Source organism: Thalassophryne amazonica, chromosome 8 (genome assembly GCF_902500255.1).
Source record: "Thalassophryne amazonica chromosome 8, fThaAma1.1, whole genome shotgun sequence".
NCBI classification, from domain to species: Eukaryota; Metazoa; Chordata; class Actinopteri; order Batrachoidiformes; family Batrachoididae; genus Thalassophryne; species Thalassophryne amazonica.
Window position 1 is genome coordinate 98,498,808 of NC_047110.1, and position 15,771 is coordinate 98,514,578.

Consider the following 15,771-nt stretch of genomic DNA (forward strand, 5'->3'; position numbering starts at 1 on the left):
CATGGACAAACGTCTTCTTCTTAATCTCAGAGAACAATAATTTTCAGTGTCTGAAAAACATTTTGTCTAAACCTGACAGACTGTTTTTCATTATTATTGTGCGTCACAGATATTTATAGCGTGTTGAGGCCTCACAGTTATTCTGTGCCAAACATATCCTTGTGCTTTCTTTAAAAACACCTTTGAGGACAAACTGAATTATTTTGGCTTCTGTTTGTGGGCTGAGGGGCCGAGCAGGTAGGAGACCTTGTTTATTGTCTTCTGGGAGCTTGTTTGTATTTATGGGGTCTGAGTTTGTTGTATTCCGAGCCTCGGAATGTGCTCTTCAGTGCCAGCGTCATAACGAGATGAAACCGTCTTCAGGAGCCAACATGTGGAACATTCACTGTGCAAACATGAAGCCTCGCTGAGTAATAACCTCAAAGACACACACACACACACACACACACACACACACACACACACACACACACACACACACACACACACACACACACACACACACACACACACACACACACACACACACACGTTCACATGGAATTACAACAAAGACACACACACACTGGAACTGTTCACCTTCTGCTGAAGCCAGAGGAACACTTCTCAGAAGGGCAACCATAATAGTATTTGTACTATTAATTTATTCCACTGAGACACGGCTCTGCTGAATACACTTAACACACAATTTACATTCTTCATGCTATTGTGTCAACTGAGGAGGAATGTGTTCACAGAACACCAACATTTGGTGCTGAAAAATGAAGCCAATGCCAATGAATGGCCACTTAAGGCTGGTTCTAAAAGCAAGTCACTCTCCGTAGAAGTCCATGTTAAAAAGTCAAACTTTGCAGAACAAAGTAATGGGTCATTTCATTTATAATTTTCCTATACAGGAAATTTATGAAATTTAGTTTATTATTTTGACCAATTAATATTGACATAAGGAATACAGATATAATATTCAACAGCTAATTAGTGTACTTAATCAGAATTTGTGGTTTTAGCGGATAGCTTTACCTTGCTGTTACCTTGAGGACCATAACAGCACTAACAAAAACACATGCCATGCATGACCCATGGGCTTCAGTGTGTGTATTTTTGCTTACAATATCTGGACAATATCTGTGCCTCTATACACTGATATGCAACTTTTCAACACCTATGTCAATAAAGCTAATGGTACAGTAACATCACTGATTCACTTTAAACATACTGGTCAAAATATTTCTGAAACTTACCAATATGAAACAGACTCAGATCAGACTCTCCTGCCATTTTGAACTTCCCTCCAGTGTCAAAGATGGTGAGAGGTACCTATAGAGGCTTTTCATGTGACATCACAGCTTAAGTGCAGGGCGGTGCCACGTGCAGCAAGAGGTCAAGTTGAGCAGGTCACAATACACTTGGCTGTGTGTAACAAGCCATCTCAACTTGTCTTTCCTCTGTTTTCACCATTTTTTCTGCCATTACACCACGGGTAGGGGTACAAATCAGAAAAAAAAATTGCGCCACTAAAACATTACTTATTTCATCACAGAAGCTGCGATGGACCACGAAAAAAAAAAAACAGTTGGCTGAGATTTCCTCCACAACCCCAGAGAAGCTTACACAAAATCAAATAAAGTTAATGACAAACTGTTGTGAAAGTGTAGGAACACGGACCCACAACAGGTGCGCAAATGAACGGACAATGAAGGAAGTCAAATAACAACACTTTACTGTTGTGAAGAAGCACAACCAACATGGCGAATGTGAAATTTAACAGACAGTCAATTACAAGGGTGACGTGTGGGCAGGCTCGAAGATAAGAGACGTCCGTCCAAAGCAGAACCGGAACCACACGATTTCCTCCGCCACCGAACCCCGGGAATACTGGAGCCGCCAAGTCCCGAACACCCAGGTGGCCACTGCCTCCGCTTGTCAGATCTGGTACTGCTGGCGAGGAACAAAAACAGTTAGATGTGGGTGCGTGTGCACCCAGCAACATGTATGGTGGGAATGCCACCTCCACCTCTCGTCGAAAAAAGAAACAGAATATCTGCTGTCCAACACACACAAGCAATAGATATTCCTGTCAGAGAATCAACACAGTCAGCTGAGATCGTTACCTCCTTGGTAGAGCGATATCTCGGCAAAGAGGTGGAGATGTCGTCCTGCTGATATACCACTGCTGATTGGATGATTGGTGACAGCTGTTGTAGGTGATAAGTGACAGCTGTCACCCCGGCTGCTCCTGTGAGGCGGCAGCGCCCTCTGGTGCCTGGAGCCCGCACTGCAGACAGGGCGCCCTCTGGTGGTGGTGGGCCAGCAGTACCTCCTCTTCAGCGGGCCACACAACAGGACCCCCCCCTCAACGGGCGCCTCCTGGCGCCCGACCAGGCTTGTCCGGGTGGCGGCGGTAGAAATCGGCCAGGAGGGCCGGGTCCAGGATGAAGCTCCTCTTCACCCAGGAGCATTCTTCGGGTCCGTACCCCTCCCAGTCCACCAAATACTGGAAGCCCCGGCCCATCCTACGGACATCCAAGAGCCGGCGCACAGTCCAAGCCGGCTCGCCATCGATGATCCGGGCAGGAGGCGGCGCCGGACCCGGAGCACAGAGGGGTGAGGTGTGATGCGGCTTTATCCGGGACACATGGAAAACAGGATGGATCCGCAGTGAGGCCGGAAGCTGAAGCCTCACTGCGGCTGGACTGATGACCTTAAGGATTTTGAAGGGGCCGATGTAACGGTCCTGTAGTTTGGGGGAGTCCAATCTTAGGGGAATGTCCTTTGTGGACAACCACACCTCCTGCCCTGGCCGATACGCAGTGGCCGGGGTCCGCCGACGGTCTGCATGGGCTTTGGCCCTCGTCCGGGCCTTTAGCAAAGCAGAACGGGCGGCGCGCCACACCCGACGGCACTTCCGCAGGTGGGCCTGGACCGAGGGCACACCGACCTCTCCCTCAACCTCCGGAAACAACGAGGGCTGATACCCCAGACACACCTCAAAAGGGGAGAGGCCGGTGGCTGAAGACACCTGGCTGTTATGGGCATACTCGATCCAGGCCAAATGGGTACTCCAGGCCGCCGGGTGCGCGGCCGTCACGCAGCGCAGGGCCTGTTCCACCTCCTGATTCACCCGTTCTGCTTGCCCGTTGGTCTGAGGATGATACCCGGACGAGAGACTCACCGTGGCCCCCAGTTCCCGGCAGAAGCTCCTCCAGACTTGTGAGGAGAACTGGGGACCGCGATCGGAGACGATATCTGTTGGAATCCCATGCAGCCGGACGACGTGGTGGACCAGGAGGTCCGCTGTCTCCTGGGCAGTCGGGAGCTTCGGGAGGGCCACGAAGTGGGCCGCCTTGGAGAATCGGTCCACTATTGTGAGGATGGTGGTGTTGCCCTGGGACGGCGGGAGGCCCGTGACAAAATCCAGGCCGATGTGGGACCAGGGGCGATGAGGCACAGGCAGCAGCTGGAGCAGTCCCGATGCCCTGCGGTGGTCAGCCTTGCCCCTGGCGCAGGTGGTGCAGGCCTGGATATAATCCCGGACGTCGGCCTCCAGGGACGCCCACCAGAAGCGCTGCCGGACAACTGCCACGGTCCTACGCACCCCTGGATGACAGGAGAACTTGGAGCCGTGACAGAAGTCCAGGACTGCAGCCCTGGCCTCTGGTGGGACGTAAAGTTTGTTCTTCGGCCCAGTTCCGGGATCCGGGCTCCGTGCCAGGGCCTCCCGGACGGTTTTCTCTATGTCCCAGGTGAGGATGGCCACGATAGCGGACTCCGGGATGATAGGTTCCGGTGGATCCGACAACTCCGTTTTGACTTCATCTTCATGCACCCGGGACAAGGCATCCGATCTCTGGTTTTTGGTCCTGGGGCGGTAGGTGATCCGGAAGTCAAAACGGCCGAAGAACAGTGACCAGCGGGCTTGCCTGGGGTTCAGCCGCTTGGCGGTCCTGATATACTCCAGGTTTCGGTGGTCAGTGAAAACCGTGAATGGCACGGACGTTCCCTCCAACAGATGTCTCCACTCTTCAAGAGCCTCTTTCACCGCAAGGAGTTCTCGATTGCCGACGTCATAGTTCCGTTCAGCCGGGGTCAACCTGCATGAAAAGTAGGCACACGGGTGAAGTACCTTATCGGTCTCTCCGCTCTGGGACAGCACGGCTCCTATCCCTGAGTCAGAGGCGTCCACCTCAACCATGAACTGGCGGCTAGGGTCGGGCTGCACCAAAACTGGCGCAGTAGAGAACCGTCGTTTCAACTCCTTGAACGCGGCTTCGCACCGATCCGACCAGGTGAAGGGGAGTTTTGGAGAGGTCAGGGCTGTCAGGGGGCTAACTACCTGACTGTAGCCCTTAATGAACCTCCTACAGAAATTAGCGAAGCCGAGGAACTGTTGCAGCTTCCTACGGCTTGTTGGTTGGGGCCAATCTCTCACCGCCGCAACCTTGGCCGGATCAGGGGCGACGGAGTTAGAGGAGATGATAAACCCCAGGAAGGACAAAGACGTGCGGTGAAACTCGCACTTCTCGCCCTTCACAAACAGTCGGTTCTCTAACAACCGCTGCAGGACCTGACGTACATGCTGGACATGGGTCTCAGGATCCGGAGAAAAGATGAGAATATCGTCCAGATATACGAAGACGAATCGGTGCAGGAAGTCCCGCAAGACGTCGTTAACCAAGGCTTGGAACGTCGCGGGGGCGTTGGTGAGGCCGAACGGCATGACCAGGTACTCAAAGTGACCTAATGGGGTGTTAAATGCCGTCTTCCATTCGTCTCCCTTCCGGATCCGAACCAGGTGATACGCATTTCTAAGATCCAGCTTAGTAAAGATTTTGGCTCCATGCAGGGGGGTGAACACGGAATCTAACAATGGCAACGGGTATCGGTTGCGAACCGTAATCTCATTCAGCCCCCTGTAATCAATACATGGACGAAGTCCGCCATCTTTCTTGCCCACAAAAAAGAAACCTGCCCCCATCGGGGAGGTGGAGTTCCGGATCAGCCCGGCAGCTAATGAGTCCCGGATGTAGGTCTCCATTGATTCGCGCTCAGGTCGTGAGAGGTTGTACAGCCTGCTGGACGGGAACTCAGCGCCTGGAACCAAATCAATGGCACAATCGTACGGACGGTGCGGGGGAAGGGTGAGTGCCAGATCCTTACTGAAGACGTCAGCAAGATCGTGGTACTCAACCGGCACTGCCGTCAGATTGGGAGGGACTTTGACCTCCTCCTTAGCCTGTGAACCGGGAGGAACCGAGGATCCTAAACACTCCCGATGGCAGGTTTCGCTCCACTGAACCACCACCCCAGACGGCCAATCAATCCGGGGATTGTGCTTCAACATCCATGGGATGCCCAAAATCACGCGGGAGGTAGAAGGAGTTACAAAAAGCTCAATCTCCTCCCGGTGGTTTCCAGACACCACCAGAGTTACTGGTTGTGTCTTGTGTGTGAGTAAAGGGAGGAGGGTGCCATCTAGTGCCCGCACCTGCAACGGCGAAGGAAGCGCCACCAGAGGGAGCCCTACCTCCCTTGCCCATCTGCTGTCTAGCAGATTCCCTTCTGACCCCGTGTCCACCAGTGCTCGGGCTTGAAGGGTTAAATCCCCGCTCAGGATTGTGACTGGGAGTCGTGTGGCAATTTGTGTGTGTCTCACTTGAATGTTTTGACCCCCCCCTTAGCCCAGTCTCTAAGGGCGAGTGTTGTCGTTTTGGCCGTTTGGGGCAGTTTCTCTGTGTGTGCTCAGTTGAGCTGCAGAGAAAACACTCTCCACGGATCAGCCTCCCCATTTTGGCCCTGTGCGTTTCCCTAACAACGTCAGCAGGGGGAGCCGTTGCCCCACAAAGCGCTGCGGCTGTGGAGCGTGGGGAGGGCGGCCCCTTTTCGAACCCGGAAGGGAGAGGGGCGGCGCGTATCCGGTCACGTCCTTCGCCTCGCTCCCGACGGCGTTCCTCCAACCGATTGTCTAACCGTATAACGAGATCGATAAGCCCATCTAAATCCCGCGGTTCCTCCTTAGCTACCAGCTGCTCCTTCAGAACCAACGACAGTCCGTTTATGAAGGCGGCGCGGAGCGCAACGTTATTCCAGCCGGACCTCGCAGCCGCGATGCGGAAGTTGACTGCATAAGCGGCTGCGCTCTCGCGTCCCTGTCTCATTGACAGCAGCACGGTTGAAGCGGTCTCTCCTCTGTTAGGGTGATCAAACACTGTTCTGAACTCCCCCACAAACCCAGTGTATGCCGATAACAACCGTGAGTTCTGTTCCCAGAGCGCCGTAGCCCAGGCGCGTGCTTTACCCTGAAGCAGAGCAATCACATAAGCTATTTTACTAGCGTCTGATGCGTACATGACGGGACGTTGTGCGAAGACGAGCGAACACTGCATAAGAAAGTCCGCGCACGTCTCCACACAACCTCCGTACGGCTCAGGAGGGCTTATGTATGCTTCAGGGGATGGTGGGAGGGGTTGTTGAACCACCACTGGAACGTTTATATCCTGCACAGGGTCGGCAGGAGGACGAGCTGCAGCAGCGCCCTGAGCGCTCGCCGCCATCTGTGCGGAGAGAGCCTCTACCCTGCGGTTCAGGAGGATGTTTTGCTCAGTCATTTGATCCAACCGAGCCGTAAAGGCGGTGAGAATGGGCTGCAGCTCACCAATCACGTCTCCTGCAGACGCCTGCGCTCCCTGCTCTCCCATTGGTCGTTCAACAGCCGGGTGACGCCCCTCGGAGTCCATGACGCTGGCTGAGATATCCTGTTGTGAAAGTGTAGGAACACGGACCCACAACAGGGGCGCAAATGAACGGACAATGAAGGAAGTCAAATAACAACACTTTACTGTTGTGAAGAAGCACAACCAACACGGCGAATGTGAAATTTAACAGACAGTCAATTACAAGGGTGACGTGTGGGCAGGCTCGAAGATAAGAGACGTCCGTCCAAAGCAGAACCGGAACCACACGATTTCCTCCGCCACCGAACCCCGGGAATACTGGAGCCGCCAAGTCCCGAACACCCAGGTGACCACTGCCTCCGCTTGTCGGATCTGGTACTGCTGGCGAGGAACAAAAACAGTTAGATGTGGGTGCGTGTGCACCCAGCAACACGTATGGTGGGAATGCCACCTCCACCTCTCGTCGAAAAAAGAAACAGAATATCTGCAGTCCAACACACACAAGCAATAGATATTCCTGTCAGAGAATCAACACAGTCAGCTGAGATCGTTACCTCCTTGGTAGAGCGATATCTCGGCAAAGAGGTGGAGATGTCGTCCTGCTGATATACCACTGCTGATTGGATGATTGGTGACAGCTGTTGTAGGCGATAAGTGACAGCTGTCACCCCGGCTGCTCCTGTGAGGCGGCAGCGCCCTCTGGTGCCTGGAGCCCGCACTCCAGACAGGGCGCCCTCTGGTGGTGGTGGGCCAGCAGTACCTCCTCTTCAGCGGCCCACACAACAGACAAACATTATCACTAAGGGTAGAGTTACAAATAGAAAAATAAAAATAAAATAAAAACCTGCATCACATCACGAAAATGTTAGACAGGACAATGAAAAAAAAAAAATAGAAAGTGAGACGGCTGAGTTTCCGTCAACAATCCCACAGCAGTGAACACAAAATCCAAAAAGTTAATGACGAACATTATCATTAATGGTAGAGTTATAAAAAAACAAACAAAAAAACAAACAAAAAACGCGTCACATCACGAAAATGTTGCTTATTTCATGACAGACTAGACAACAAGAAAAAAAAAAATGAAAAAAAGTGAGACGGCTGGCTTTTGCTCCGCAGCTGCGAACACAAAATCCAGTAAAGTTATGAATGAACATTATCATTAGGGGTAGAGTTACAAAAAAAACAAAACAAACAACAACAACAACAAAAAAAACGCATCACATCACGAAAATGTTGCTTATTTCATGACAGACTAGACAACAAGAAAAAGAAAAAAAAAAGTGAGACGGCTGGCTTTTGCTCCACAGCAGCAAACACAAAATCCAATAAAGTTAATGATGAACATTATCATTAGGGGTAGAGTTACAAAAAAAAACACGTCACATCACGAAAATGTTGCTTATTTCATGACAGACTAGACAACAAGAAAAAGAAAAAGAAAAAAAAGTGAGACGGCTGGCTTTTGCTCCACAGCAGCGAACACAAAATCCAATAAAGCTAATGAACTTCATCACTAAATACTATTATAAATATGTAACTCTGCAATCCTCAATGAACTTAAGTCGTTAGCGTGCTGAGTGAGGTTAGCATGCTGAGCGAGGTTAGCATGCTCTGCCTAAGTGTACTTACACGAGCGGTAATAACATGGAGCTACTTGGAGTGAAGGTTCCAGATCTTGACGTCATTCATCCACCCTGCTCTGAAAAACTTGTAGCTGTCCAAACTCTTGTGGGCTTTCACTGTTTTCAAGGTTTACGCTGAAGGGTTCTCCACCAGGTACGCCATGATGTCGCTGAACTCCAAGGCCGGTGTCCCGGACCGAACAGTCCCCTAAAAAACGTTCCCCCCGATGATGCGGTTCACAGATTAACATCCACAAAAATTCAGCATTATTTCTTCATAAAAGGTGGCAGAAGCGATCAGAGTGCCACAGCTACACGACCTGCTAGTGGATGCGTTCACTGCACATCGGACATTTCAAAGCGACACAGAATTTCGCCTCGTTTCTGTTTAAAACAGCCTCATCTGTGCTTAAAACTGACTTTAGAATGATTTAAGAGGTTTTACCTTTATTATCTGATGGTTTATAATCCCATTAATCCATTTAATCACTTTGGGTGAAGGGCTCCGTCTCAGATGAGCTGCTGTGGTCTGAAATGATGCATGTGCAGATGAAAAAAGGCAAACCAATTTTTAGGGGCGGACCGTTCGGTCTGCTACACCGGCAATGTCGCTCCAGGTGCAGTCAGCAAAGAAAACATGCCTGGTGCTGTGTACGGGTCAAAAGCATCCAAAACATTAATTTGATCCTTGTATTGGTGTAATTCAGCGCCAGAAAGATGCCTGGTTTGTTTGCTTACTCCACTATCAGGTAAGCTTGTCACACACTTGCAGTAACTACGTTGGAAGCCTGCGCATAACCGGCAGCATGACAGTGAGGAGTGGCCGGGAGGGGGCCGGGTCACGTGTCTGCAAACCCTCTATAAAGGCTAAGTGAGAAACTGAAGGCGGTGTTAATGTTCGCCACTGCTGAAGGACTGTCTGGTAACAGCACTGACATGAGACCTAGACATAAGCAACAACTAAAAAAAACAAACAAAAAAAAAAAACTTCACAGACAGAATTGCACCTATAATTTTTTTGTTTCCCCTGGAATCTGGTGGAAGGATGGTGGTGGGGCAAAAAAAGAATTTCATAAAATTGTGGTGGCTCCAGTTTTCAATTTATAGCGACTTTTGTCAAGATTATGCAACAGGACAAGTTCCTGCATTTTCCAATATTTCTCATGAAAAACTGCATGAACCTCAATTTAAACAACAACAAAAAAAACATAATATGACTGCATACTGAAAAAGGTTTTGGTGTTCGTACCATTAACGTGACTGACAGGCCTCAGTGGAGGACTGCACTCTACCAAGTGACCGTCTAGTTTGCAGTTCTGTGGTCACCAGCAGCTCAGACATGGATAAGTTCAGCTGGAGAGGAATGCAGACAAGCAGCAGAGATGTGGCCTCTGGAACCTCCAAGAATCACAGCGTGAAAGTTTGACAAACACATTTCTTCAGACAAAGAAAAATAATTTTCTAGGCTGCTTTCCAGATAATTTCCTGATTTCAAACATTACTCACTTAGAGACTTAAATGCTTAAAGAACAATGAAGGCTTGGTTTTTTTGGCCTTTAGAGTATACAGTCAGGTTCATAAGTATTTGGACAGTTTTACACACACACACACACATACACACACACGTCTGTTGCTGTGCGGTTCTTTGTGTCATTAGACACTCTTTGCTATTTGATAAAGACATTTATTCGGATATATTTGCTTGAAGTGAGCATGATTGCTAGTTATATTTTGACTGGAGCCCCACATGAGGTAAAGCTATAAATAATAATGCCATTATGATTGCTTATGATCACATTTTATTATGTTACAACCTTATTCCAAAATGGAGTACATACATTTTTTTTAACCTTCAAAATTCTACTTACAACACCCCATAATGAGAAGATGAAAAAAGTTTTTGAAATTTTTGCAAATTTATAAAAAATAAAATGTAAGAAATCACATGTACATAAGTATTCACATCCTTTGCTCAATACTTTGATGGACTGTTGGCAACAATTATAGACCAGAGTCTTCTCGAATATGATGCCACAAGCTTGTCATTATGGGGTACTGTGTGTAGAACTTTGAGGAAAAATTAATTTCATTTTGGAATAAGGCTGTAACATAAAATGTGGAAAAAGTGAAGTTGGAAAAAAACAGACAAACACTGAGCATAATTAAAGAAGAAATTATATTTGACTAACACAAAAACTAAAAAATACGTAAAGCTGAATCAAGAAATAAAATCAGCAAAATAACATGGCAAAACAAAGAGAATCGAGTGTAAAAGAGAGGAGCTGAGACGAGAAAACCCATAGAACAAATCCAAAGAGAAACAATCAATGACAAAGACAAGACAGAGACATAACCCGGGGACAGATCACACAGACAAATGAGAGGACAGACCTGGGACAAGGACAGAGGACAAACCACTAGGAGAACACACACAGATACACACAGAAAAGGACACACGCTGAATCCAACCAGGGGTGTGGGCAGCAGACAACAAACACATAAGTGAATACACCGACACCAGACAAAGGACTAAAATACAAACCCATAAATGAAAGGACACGGACAGGGTGGACAGACGCACACACATACACACTGACGCCCAAAGGAGGCGTGGGAGACAAACGGGACAGAACACAAACAGTGAACAAAGGGCACAAACGGGTAGTCAGATGCAGACACAAGAGGTCATGTTACTTATATACAGAGGTCACATGGTATTCTAAGCCAATTACATTTTTTCCACAAATCTGATTGGTTAATCGTGTGAGATTTCTGACCATAAAATATCGCGTGGATGGATGGTAAAATATTAAAACTGTTTCACATTTGATGTGTTACACTGCGCCCTGTCCGTGCGAGAGAAACTGCCAGAGCGATGCTGGCAAAATGGATTAATTTAAGATACCATGTGAAAGTAGTGATGTGGATTCTGTTCCCAGAATTTTCAGTTTGGCATGAAGACGCTGTTGCTACGATAAACTCTGACGAGCCAACCACACCCGGATCCGTGCAAACGTTGGAATTGGATTAGGATGGGAATAACCCCCTTGTGTCTGATGATTTGCAGATGTTAATGCTGGATTACGGTTGCAAATATCCGTTTTACCAGCTCCGCTAACGTGACGCCAGTAAAACTATTTGCAACAGTAAAATTCAGCATTAACGTCTGCAAATCTTCAAACACAACAGGGTTATTCCCTAAAGTTACTTCTTAAGGTTTTATACATGTGCATTTAAAAACATAGAATATTGTGGAAAAGTTCATCTTTTTGCCAGATATTACTATGAAGGGCCAAAAATTAATCTGGGTGGATGGCCACAGCAAAAAAAAAAGTTTTAATGTTACATCAAAGTACTTTATATGATTTTTGCACAAAAGTAACACTTGAAATCTAAAACTAATTTCCAATATAACAAAAATACTTATTTTCTTGCAGTATTTTATGAATATGTAGACTGCAAATATACTACTACTAATAAAATCCATGTTTGTTTGTTTGTTTTTTTTGCATATTTCAAAGGAAGGGCACCTTCCTGAAAGAATGTACATTCAAGGTGTTTTGAAAATTAAGTGCAAAACAGCTGCACTGTCAACCTTTGTAATGAAAAGTGAAAATTTCACTTAATTGAAAAGAAAAAAACCCGATGAAAACAAAACACACAGCAACAAAAATATGCTTACATGTCTCAAAATGCCCCCAGACAGACCTTGCAGAACATTCTTCAAAACATGACTGTTTTTGTTTGAGCCCACTAGATGGCGGTGTTCACCCTAAATAATAAAAGTAAGTGAAGGTCTGACCGTCAAAGAAACTCCACAGCGCCCCACAAATTCTATATGTAAAATTGTGGTCACATACGGAACTGCAGCAAAGCTTACAAGACTACCGTTGGGGCAGATCACCTCTGCACTTTGTAAACCTCATGCTGGACAGCCAATCAAGCTCAGGGTGGGTCAAAAGTGGCCCACGGTCCCCAAATTGGGCGGTCCTGCAAGAGATAGATAATGTCTACTGTTATTTGTCCAATATGCATTGTGAGTCAATGTTTCTCTTTCGTTATTTACATTATCTCCTGGGTTCACGTTTACACAAATTGTGACTATCCACTAGATGGCAGTATATACCTGCATCAAAAACAGTGTGACGCGCCCATATCCATAAAACATTTTTTTTTTCCCATTTTTACCCCATCAAGAATCTCTTAGCAATTGTCCAAATTTTAAATGTCAAAATGTTATTTTTTACATAAAAAAAAATTAACTAAAGAGAATTTTGTCTATTTCTCCTTTACAGAAAGTAACATGTCTTTTGGTAGAACTACAACTGAGGTTTTTTTTGTTGTTGTTGGTTGCATATTTCACAAAAACATTGTTGTATATTATTTTGTATCTTCATCTTTTTATAAATTTTTGCAGCATCACTGCTTAATGCACTCTGTTAAAAACAAAAAACAAAACCAAAACCCAAAAAAAAAAAAAAAAAAACCCTGCCTAATCTTTATGCACAGAACTAGCATGTTCAGAGGTGGTTGGCGTTTCCCAGCCTGCTGGGGCAGACACAGCAGTTTATTCACAGTCCATCTGTCACGCAGTTGCAGCGTCTTCAGGCCAAAGCCAGTTTATGATCCGTTCAGCCACCCCACTGTTTCTAAAATGACACTAACTTCTCGCAGGCCCAGTGACACGTCACCGAGTCTGACAGTCAGACACGTTGTCCATGTGTTCTTCATTGACACACCACTGACTGTAATTAGCTGCATTCATGGAGAAGTTAAGGAACCTCAGAGACTCCAGTCGATACGTGACTTTCCTGAGACAGTCTGCATCCAAATTACAACCTTAAAACAGCGTTGTGGGAACTGGCACTGGAGTCACCCCTCAACATAATTCTCTTCGTTTGACAAATGACCTGTGTTTTGCTTTTCTAGGTTTCAGTTGCAACAAATATGCATGACGTATGAAACATTGCATCTGCAGAACTGTAAGGAGACAAAAAAGCAGACTGTGCAGAACTGTAAAACTATTCACTGAAACAGCAACAAAAGTACAGCTTGTGGGCTTTTGAAACATTGTATGTATGTGTAGAGTTTTCTTTTCAGTTGATGCATTCTACAAAAAAAAAAAAGAAGAAAAAAGACATGGACATCCAGAGCAATAACATAAGTAAATAAATAAATCATCATATTGAAAGCAGTGTTTAAAAGCAGAAATGAATATTCAGCTATTTTGATTTACATTTATGTCGATCTCAGCACAGTTTGACTCTTGACCTCTAGACCTGACTAATGATAATGAAATGAACAAAAAACCCGACTTAAGACTTTTCTTCTTGGCTGTTTGGTTTATAATTTTTAGCTCATTTTTTTTAAAATATAAATTTAATGTTTTTATTTTGTATTTTTTTAACTAATTTTTATTTTTTAAAATACTGTTCTGTATGTATGGTGTTTATTTTTGTTGTATTTTAGGAAGTACTATTTATTATTATTATTATCAAACCATGTAGACATCTGCATTTCAATTAGGACTAAAATTTTGACACTTTCATTTGAATAGTGGATTTATTTTCTAAAATATGTTTGTCTTCCAATAATAAGATGTGGTTCCAAATATGAAAATGAAACTGAAAATTTTAATTTTAATGGATTTTGATCTACATTTTATATAAAGCTGCACACAAAGGTTTGTGTACCTCTGACTAAATTACATTTTTTGTTTTCATTACACCAAATCTACATAAAACAAATTTAGTTTCATTTACTGATGAATTTAAAAATTGCAGTCTTGCATTCCAAAGTGAATTTAAATAAATTCCGTTTCAATTGAATTGAAAAAAGTATGGCAGCTTTATTTGAATTTTGATATTTGTCATTTTGACCCTAGAAAGGACCAATTCTAGAATATAATATAAAGAAGCCATTTTTTAATAGTTTGAATTTATATATTAAAAAAACTAAAACAAACAAGTAGTAAATTTGTCACATGTGCCCATAGTTTTGCATCCAGCTGTATGTGACACACGACAGATTTAATCTAACTGAATTTCTCAGAGAAAACACCTGCAAAGAAACGTGGAATAGCTTTTTGGCTTCATCAGTTCTTTTTTTTTTAAAACACAGATTTCGATCATAAGTGTTTCCCTCCACACAGGGACACAGTCTGCCTCACATCCTGTTTGAATCCTGCTTGTATCTGTGAGCACCACAGATCATCCATCGGCACCGACAACATCTTAATCCTCGTCCTCATCACGTGCATGTGAGGGTGTCCATGTGCATGTGCATGAGTGCACATGCATTTATTGTCTTGTTGTTACAGCATGTGACTGCAAAACACACAAGATCCTCTGTAGTTTGTAAAGTCAAGTTATTTTTCCCAAATCTGTCCTCCTCACTGGTTAATAACACAGCATGTTGGAGGAAGTGAAGTGACTTTAGGTAGCAGGTAATTTCATGCAGGAGCACAAATACAAAAACAGAAGCCCTGAAGTCAAACTATTTGCAACTAGAAGGAACTATGAGCATTGAGGCTAAGACACAATGCTGGTGATGCTGGTGTGAAGACTCAATCCAGCCAACAACTGCAGCTGCAAGGGGTTATTATGTCCCTTAAACAAAAGTCTGGGGCAGGACCCAGCAGTTCAGTGTGTAGGATGGATACGGGTTTATTAAAGGGGCAAATACAGCTCAGGATGTTTTTGCTCATCACACGACTATCAGAAGGAACCATCCCAGACAAAACCTCTTAAGTGACGGAGACGGACAAAAGGTCCAGTTTGCCACTGTGGTTGGAAGGAAGAGACCGCGCATATGTGACAGGCCCAGGAGGCGTCACCATCCAGGCCAGCAAGTGTGCCCCCCCCGCTTTTTTTTTTGTTCAACTGAGTGCAAACAGGCAATTTTAAAAATGCATGTATTTATTTATTTTTGCATGAATTTGGGCCACGTACATGCTGCACAGAGTCTTAGATCTGACACAAAACAGAGTCATATATCTGGTGAGAACTTTCAGATCAGGTCTAGACTCAACTTCAGGACAGTGCTGCTGACAGGTCAGATTGAAATAAAACAACTCATGTTCATTTTCCTTTTTTTTTTTTTTTTTTTTTTTTGCAATGGAGTGACGAATACAGAGAAGAGGAATGGGGAAGCCTAACAAAATGCGGGTTAGGTGGTTTGGGAATTTTAAATTGTCCATAGGTGTACGAGTGGGTGTGAGTGTGTTTGTTTGTCTGTTTGTGGCCCTGTGACAGACCGGTGTCCTGTCCTGGGTGTACCCCACCTCGCACCCTATGACTGTTGGGATAGGCTCCAGCCTCCTGCGACCCTTGATTGGACTAAGCGGTTGACGATGACAATATGAGTGCGTGCGCACACACACACACTATATATATATATATATATATATATATATATATATATAGAGAGAGAGAGAGAGAGAGAGAGAGAGAGAGAGAGAGAGAGTTATTTTTCAC